Source organism: Phasianus colchicus, chromosome 4, assembly GCF_987193195.1.
Source record: "Phasianus colchicus chromosome 4, bPhaCol1.hap1.1, whole genome shotgun sequence".
Lineage (NCBI taxonomy): Eukaryota > Metazoa > Chordata > Aves > Galliformes > Phasianidae > Phasianus > Phasianus colchicus.
The window spans coordinates 33,501,636-33,509,337 of NC_143439.1; the positions used below are offsets into that span (position 1 = coordinate 33,501,636).

General features: G+C 37.5%; 1 long non-coding RNA gene across 1 annotated transcript; it reads right to left on the bottom strand.

The window, feature by feature from the left end:
• Nucleotides 1–5,084: 5,084 nt before the first annotated feature.
• On the bottom strand, nt 5,085–7,315 carry LOC149918166 (uncharacterized). The gene is made up of 3 exons (XR_016466414.1): nt 6,975–7,315; nt 6,289–6,436; nt 5,085–5,295 (listed from the first exon to the last, which is right to left on the bottom strand). It is a non-coding gene; the product is annotated as an uncharacterized LOC149918166 (long non-coding RNA).
• Between the last annotated feature and the right edge of the window lie 387 nt (nt 7,316–7,702).

Genomic DNA, 7,702 nt, shown 5'->3' on the forward strand with positions numbered 1-7,702 from the left:
CTGTGTGATGCCTGAAAGCCATTTAACTCACCTGGCTGTCTGAAACGGTGAGACGAAATGACAGCACTCCCCAGTATGAATACTCTAGATCTTTCTCACACAGATGATACTCAAAGAGTATCTACTGGATATTTCAGAGCTGGAAAAAATGGAGCACTCACCAGCTGGTGGTATGAAGCCATTTGACCTTCATGCTCCACTGCTGTGAGTGAAGATTTTTCAATGAATGAGTTAGGCTTTTCTATATTCATTTGTGTGGAAATACTTTTATCTTGTGTACTCAAATAATATTATCTCAAGTTCATTGAAAAGCCACTCTAGTTGAAATATTAGTAAAATCTGTGTTATGTACTGGGGATATAGTCAAACAACTACACGGTTTGTTAAACTAATTTTTTTCATCCTCTTACGTTCAGTTTTGTTGAAATATCAGAAAACTGTTGGATCCATTGTAAGCAGAACAAAACATCATTGTTTCACTGAAGCGATGAACCCTGGGCAAAGAAGAAATGAACATTAGACTGAACTCAGTTACTATTCAGAAGAAATGTGATGCTATCATACTTCATACAAAAACCTCTCGTGGCTGGGGAAACCGCCTTTTCCTTCTCCCAGCAAGTATGAAGTTAGTTTTGGCTTGAAATGGAGGCAGAAGGTTGAGTATCTCCCAAAGACATTTGCTAATGTTGTATTGCTTAGTCAGCTGTCTGAAATAAATGACTGCACTGAGGTGGGTTTCTGCACAATACTGATGCTCTGAATTGTTGGCATGTGATGTATCTTGAAGAAGGAGCCTGAATCTCATAAAGATCCTATTGATACAAAGTTAATAAATGACCTCTGCATCTAGCCATTATTGGTATTCTGGGGCATATTAACTGCACCTAAATTATTACATAGGAAAAACCTATGAAATTTGTTTGAATTCAATGACCTCCTTAGAGAGTGGGCTTTGTAATAACTTTTTTTTTTCTTCTTTTTTTCCTCCCAGTATACCTTTATGAGGTTCCCTGTTAGGAGCACTGTGTCTGATATAGATTTACTTGATATTGACCTTTGCCATGGGCTTGTAAATTACCTTAAGCCATGTACTGGATATGCCTCCAAAAACTCGAGAGAATAAGAGAAATGGAGGTGCGACTTGGACTGTGGTATTAGGCTATGGTGGTTTTATTTATTACTCATAAGTGTTATCAGCCTGCTGCTTAGGTTCTACACCTTCTCCCTATCTAACTTTCACTTGTATATAAGGCATGCTCTGAAATAATGTCTCCTGTTTTATTATGTTGACTTACGAGATCAGAGGCAGATGTTGGTGTTGCAGTAAGGGTTGAACCTTCCCCCCAGTATTCTGTTTCATTCTGTTGCTGTGTGACAGGTGGCAGCAGAGGGCCAGTTTGACAGAATGGCATTGAATATGGAAGTGAATATGCAGCAAACGGATGTCGCTGAATTCCTCCATGCCGAAACAATGGCACCCATTGACATTCATCAGCGCTTGCTGACACTGGTAGAGGCCAACCAGTGGATGTGAGCACAGTGAGGCGGTGAGTGTTACACTTCCTTTGCAGGTCAGGCACATCCATTTTTAATAACAATGCAACACATTTTGCGTGTATGTTTCCTTGATTGCTGTCATTGTCAGAAGCTTTTCCTAATCAAGTACTCATGGAAAGCTTATCATAAGCAAATGAAGGAAACAGCAGTGACTGAAATGGCTACTTTTGTACAAGCTATTGAATCTCATTTAATGTGGATGCCATAGGCATGTAGTGAAGTGTGTCACTGTTAATTCTGTTTTAATAGTATAGTTGATTTTCTAATGTACATAGCTTTTCATCTTCACAGGAAAGTATGCTGTCCAAAAATTACTGCCTTTCTTCGATGGGCAATTTATAATTTACAACATAAATAAATCTCTCATTATTGTGATACATTTAACACATCATATAAATTGGAATTTCTTCCTGATTTGGAGGATCTATACCACACAATAAGAGCTGTGAACTGAAATAATTTCTAACCAAAATTAGAGTAAAACCGGAGCAATACTGTTACCTTTAAACGGATATTGGAGTCACACTCCCACAGATAAGTCCGCTAGATGGCAGTGATATACAGCAAAGCTGCATTATGTACTTCCCTCGGTAGTGTGCCTCAGAAAATGTGCAACAGTTCTAAAGTACTTAAAGAAAAAAAAAGCATCTGTGCAAGCATTTAAAACGACACATTTTAAATTGAAAACACGGTATTACTTTTAATTAATAGATTTGCCTGCTGAGTAATGAGGACACATTCTTACTGGAAAACACTCCAGAAACTATTCACTAGTTACCTTTGTAAAAGGATTCTATTTAAAAATGTATGAGTAGAATGACGCAAGAAAACTTCCATTTTTTTTCTTGATGTGTTGTTAAAGGTTTACTTCCAATGTGGCCATGGGTCTTGTGATCCCAAGGATGCAATTACTGGGCAGAGAAAGGAACCGTATATTGTCTGTATAAATTTTGGTATGCAGAGTAACTGCAAATTTGAAGGCAAATTCTAGGGTTAAAGCTTCAATGATTTTTTCAAAGCATTCATGTTCGAGTATGCTGATTTTTATCTTTTTCTCTCTTTTCTTGGGAAACTATTTGATTCTCATTTGTTGTTGAATAGCGTGTTTTCTTCAGATTACTTACATTGTGATAGATTTTTTTCTTTCTTTTGCATACTTCTGAAGCTGTTGGGTTCCAGTACTTTCATACACAGAGAGTAGGTCTGTACATCCTCAATGTAAGATAAGTTACTTTCTGTTGGAAGACAATAGGAAGAAAGAACAAATGGTGAATTTCTGAGTGAAATTTAAGTGGACAATATCTTCTAAACAGTCTGAAGAAATTCAGCACCATCCTGCTTTGAATGGCTGGTAAAGGGACTGAATGGTGTTCATGCTGTAGGTCACTGGGAGGGAAATTCTGTGTTAGTGAATTGGTTCTGCATTAGGTCAGCAGTGAGTCACTAGCTTTCCTTCTTGTTTTATTGTGCTTTTACCCAAAGTCTGCTCTTCACTTCAATTAGGTGCACGGAGCTCTGGTTTTGCTTACATATAATCTGTACATATAAGAGATAGACAATGATTTCTGGTTTTTGTTGTTGTTGTTTTGCTTGTGGACTTTTCAGAAAACTTTGAAGACTTCAAACTGCAATGTCATTAAACTAATGCTTTAATTTTTATCCTGTTAAAAACAAATTAAAAAAAAAATAAAAAAAGAAAAATAGATTCTCCATTCTTAGTATTTTGCCTAGAAAAAAATTATGGTCTCACAGTTGTACTTAATGAATTTTATGTGCTCAGGGTTGAATTTGGCCATTGTTTTCTGACCAGGTAAGGATGTAGTTGCAATTTTTTTTTTTTTTTTCTTGGAGACTTGATGGAAAAAATGTTTAGAGATGGGATACAATTAATCCACTTTGTGAATGGAAACTAACTTAGTGTCTTGGAGAGCACATGGCTGGGTGCAGGTTAGCATGTTTTGAAACAAAGAGTAGATACTTCACATGTTTCACATTTAGTTTTGGCTTAGTTCTTAAATTTCTTACTACAGCATTCCAATGGGTTCAGAAATGCAGGCTGGAATGTCAGTTCATATACTGTAAAAACACAAGATAATTTCTAGCTGCAAATTAGTAGCTGTGAAGGAGCATCTCTGGCTGTGCCTCTACTGTCAGGCTGAAGAAAGCTAGGGAATCCTTTCTTGTGCAATCATTCATAAAAAGTGTCTGCTGGAGGGTGTTGGGTCTCCTTTATGAGCTTTGCACCTGGGTTTCCCATGCCTTGAAATTAAGAGGTAGAAGAAGGGACCAGTGCATAGATGAGCCTATCCTAGTGAAGTCTGAGTACAGTTAGGGTGCAGAATTAAACTGAAAACAGAAAGGTACTGATACATCTTTAGTACACATGTAACCTAAATGTCCATAAGATGTGGCTCTTGCATTACTGTATTCAATCTTATTGAATATTGCATGAGAAAATCCAGGGGTTGTGAATGAAGAAATGATTTTAAATGCCCATAGTGGTTTGTCAAAAAGGAGTTAGAATAGGCCTGTTCAAGCTGATGGCAGGAATTCTCAGCCTTCTCATGTTGTAAGCATACTTCTCTCCACAATGAAATTTTGTATTTAGAAAGTCTGTCAATGCCCTTGAAATTCTGAGTAGCAGCAATAAAAGGACTAGTCATTCATTGTCTACAGCTGGGCACTCCCGTCTGTGAGCTGAGCTTCTGTGAGAGGATAATGCTTGCTCTGATGTTCCGACACTAGTTTTCTGTTCTCATCTAGGTGCAACTCAAGCTGCTGGTGATTATCTTAAAATCCTGGTCTGCAGCCAGTTATCTAAGACGTGGCCTCTCACCCCTTACTCAGCTGGGGGACTTATAACTGCTTGTTTGTTCCTGAGGTGAAGCTTTTTGTGGACGGTTATGGGGTTTTCATATTAGAAAACTTCCCACCTCAGGAATTTGTCCCTTCCCCCTTCTCTCCCCTTTAACAACCTTCCAAGTCTAACAGTTTTCCAGCATATTATGAATTAACTGTTGTCTTTCCTTCTGCTTTGGTACATGTGATTTTCTAGTTAATATTTTTGTGGCAATAGTTTTCTCAGTTTCTGAAGTGATTCTCTGCCTTTTCTTCTCTACCTCTTCTAATTCTAACTAAGGAATAATATTGGTTGCCATAACATTAGGAATTGTATAGCTCTGGTAATGAAAATATGCGTGTGAAATCATGCAGTAATTTTAGGGTTTAATAAATTATCATTTATTATCAGTATTATATGTTGATAATCAATATATCAGTATTATGAATTGCTTTAAATTAAAGAATTCAGTAAGTTAGATCAGTTGCTTATAGCTACCCTACCTTTTGATTTGTAGATTTTTAGCTGTTTGCAGCATACATCATTCATGTCTGCATTATGTATCATTCATTTCTCTCTATTCCCTTGCAAAGTATCCATAAAAGTGCATTAATAAGAAATGTCATTAAACAAAGATTTGTACCGAACAATTGTAGGCGAGAAAAAATTCATTTTCTTGTGCAAAATATTATCACTTGTCTTTAATTTAAGAAAACAAAAGGTGTTTGGAATCTGGTAGTAAGTTTTCTGAAGCTTTCCTTTCCTTTTGTCTACTGGCAGATCTTCATTTGACTGTGCACTTTTTCAATGTCCTCATTAGGATTTTCCAGAAAACGTATTTCTTTCCTTGTCCTCTTGAGGTTGATGGCTGCCTTCCCATTTCCTCTTCTGGAAGTTGTCTGTTCCAATACCACAGTAGTAAAGATTTGGATTCATTAATACAGCATTGGTTCTGGTTCCAATAAGTTTTAATTGTAGTGAAATATAGCAAGATGTTTCATGTGTTTTGTCCGGGTGTACTCTAACTGTCAAATAATGGCCAGTATCATATTTGTTCTGTCAATCCTGTAGAGCCAGTTCAGCCACAGACACATTTTGGAGTGAAGACAAATCATGAAAAATGGGTGTCAGCACTCGTCTGTATTTCTGTAGCTGAATCCAGAAGTGCTCAATTATGTATATTACTGTAAAGGGAAGAATCTTTCTGTCAACATCTATAAAAACAATTGAGGTATCCAGTTACGTAAGCGATTATCATTTTAGAAACTGAATATGTAAAGAACACTTTGCTTTCCTATTTCCCACGTAAGAGAAAAAGTGAATGAACCCACTGTATTTCTACTGGCTCAATATACCTTGTGGTGACTTCATTTTGTGCATAATTTTATGTTGGAGGATGAGACAGCACTAAGTGAAGCTTAAAAGGACTGGGAAGTTGTGTAAGGACATGATGAACACATAAGTAGGACAGTTTGATTATCAATCTCTCTTGGAGTTCTGGAAGGGATAAACAACACTACTGTGCCTCTAGAACTGGAGAAGTAAATATGGGGCAGATAGGGTTTTCCCTTTAACCAGAAAAGATGTCTGGGTTTTCCATGGCCATTTGTTCCTGGTAGGCAGGAGAAGGGAGAAACTTTTAAGCTATTTCACTCAATAGAAGTTGGTGAAATACTGTACTGGTTGGATTTCTGTGAAAGGAAGTCTAAAGTACCCTTCAAAGCTTCACTCAGAACAGCTAATGTTTACTCCTGGAACAGCTGGTCTACCCTCATTTAGGCAGGATTTAATGAATAAAAGGAATTAACTATGATTCTTCATCAGCATCGCCACCCACATTGTTACGCTCATAAAAAGAAAATAAAACAACAGGGTTAGCTATAGACTCTTGCCTGTAAATCCCGAAGTCTCTTGCTGTTGGTAGAGGATATGGGTGATTCTTGCAAGGCTCCAGAGATGCCCCTCCATCTGGATTTGTCTTGAGTAATTTGCAAATGAGAACTTATCCTTTGTGTTGTTGTAGGCTGCTTTACAGTAGTGCTGAACAAAAAGATACGAAGATAGCCTTTGTCTCAGGAATGATGTACAGTCAGAAGACATATTCCCAGAAAAATTGTTGTAGCTTTCAAGTACTATTTCTGAACCACATGTACTTGGAATTATTTGTGCCACTTTTCCTTTCAGGACTCTAATTCTCGTTGGATCTATCACAGTATAAATATTAATAGGGTTGATTATTCTTCACAATATCTTTCAAATGCTTTAGTTTGAAAGCATTTTACCAATAGCTTCAATCCTATGGACACAGTCAAAATTCTTCAGTGTGGGGCATGCCCAAGGGATAAAACATTTGGTGCTACGATATTTTCTTATGGTTGTTATGTTTCACATAAGCTTACAGGGGAATTATATATGATGGAATAGATTCTTTATTCTGTAGCGTGCAGTAAAGTGCATACATTAATGAAAACCAAAGGCCAAAAAATGCAATCAGATAAGTTGCTCAGGGATGGCCTTCAGCCTTTAAATAACTGAAGAAGGCATCTTGAACCTCTGGTTAATTCTTGAATGTTCCTACCTGATCTCTCCCTTTTCTGTTTTGTCACCACCAAAACCCCAATGGAAGCATTTTACAGAAGTGTTTTCCATTTTCAAATCCAGGCTAGCTTTGACTTTGGAGAACTTAAGTTGTAGAAAAATTTGGTTATCCGCAGGTAAGATTCAAAATTTAAGCAAGGAATACTTCAGCAAACCACTGATTACCCAAGGAACAAGAGACATCATGATAACTGGGAGGTTGGGATAGTGGGTCAGTGTGTGCAGGAGGCTTCAGAGGTAGCTAGAACTAGATGGCCTCTCTACACTCTCGTCGGCAAGATAGGGTCTCCGAGGACTGCTGTACTAGTGGGAGGAGGCAGCTTGCGCCAGGACTTTTGTGATGAAGCCCATTCTCTTTGTTTGCTGTTCAGCCTTTAGAATGTGAAGACTTCGGGCTGATTCTTAGGCCATTAACAGGTATGGAGGAATCTAGGGAATTACGACAAGTAGGGTTTTCTTATGATCTGAGCTACTAGTAATGGAGAATTTATCTCTGCAGAAAGTGTGGTGTGCAGCTGCAGTGGGCAATCCTGTTACTGGGAAACTACAAATATATCAAAACCATTAATAAATATCTAAAAGCTTTTATGACAACATGAGTATGAGTACTCATCAGACAACAATGTAATAAAATGCTCATTAAGGCCTCGATCCGATTAAAATAAAGGTTTAGAGAAGCTTGAGAAACTTTTCTTTTGTGAAGGTGAA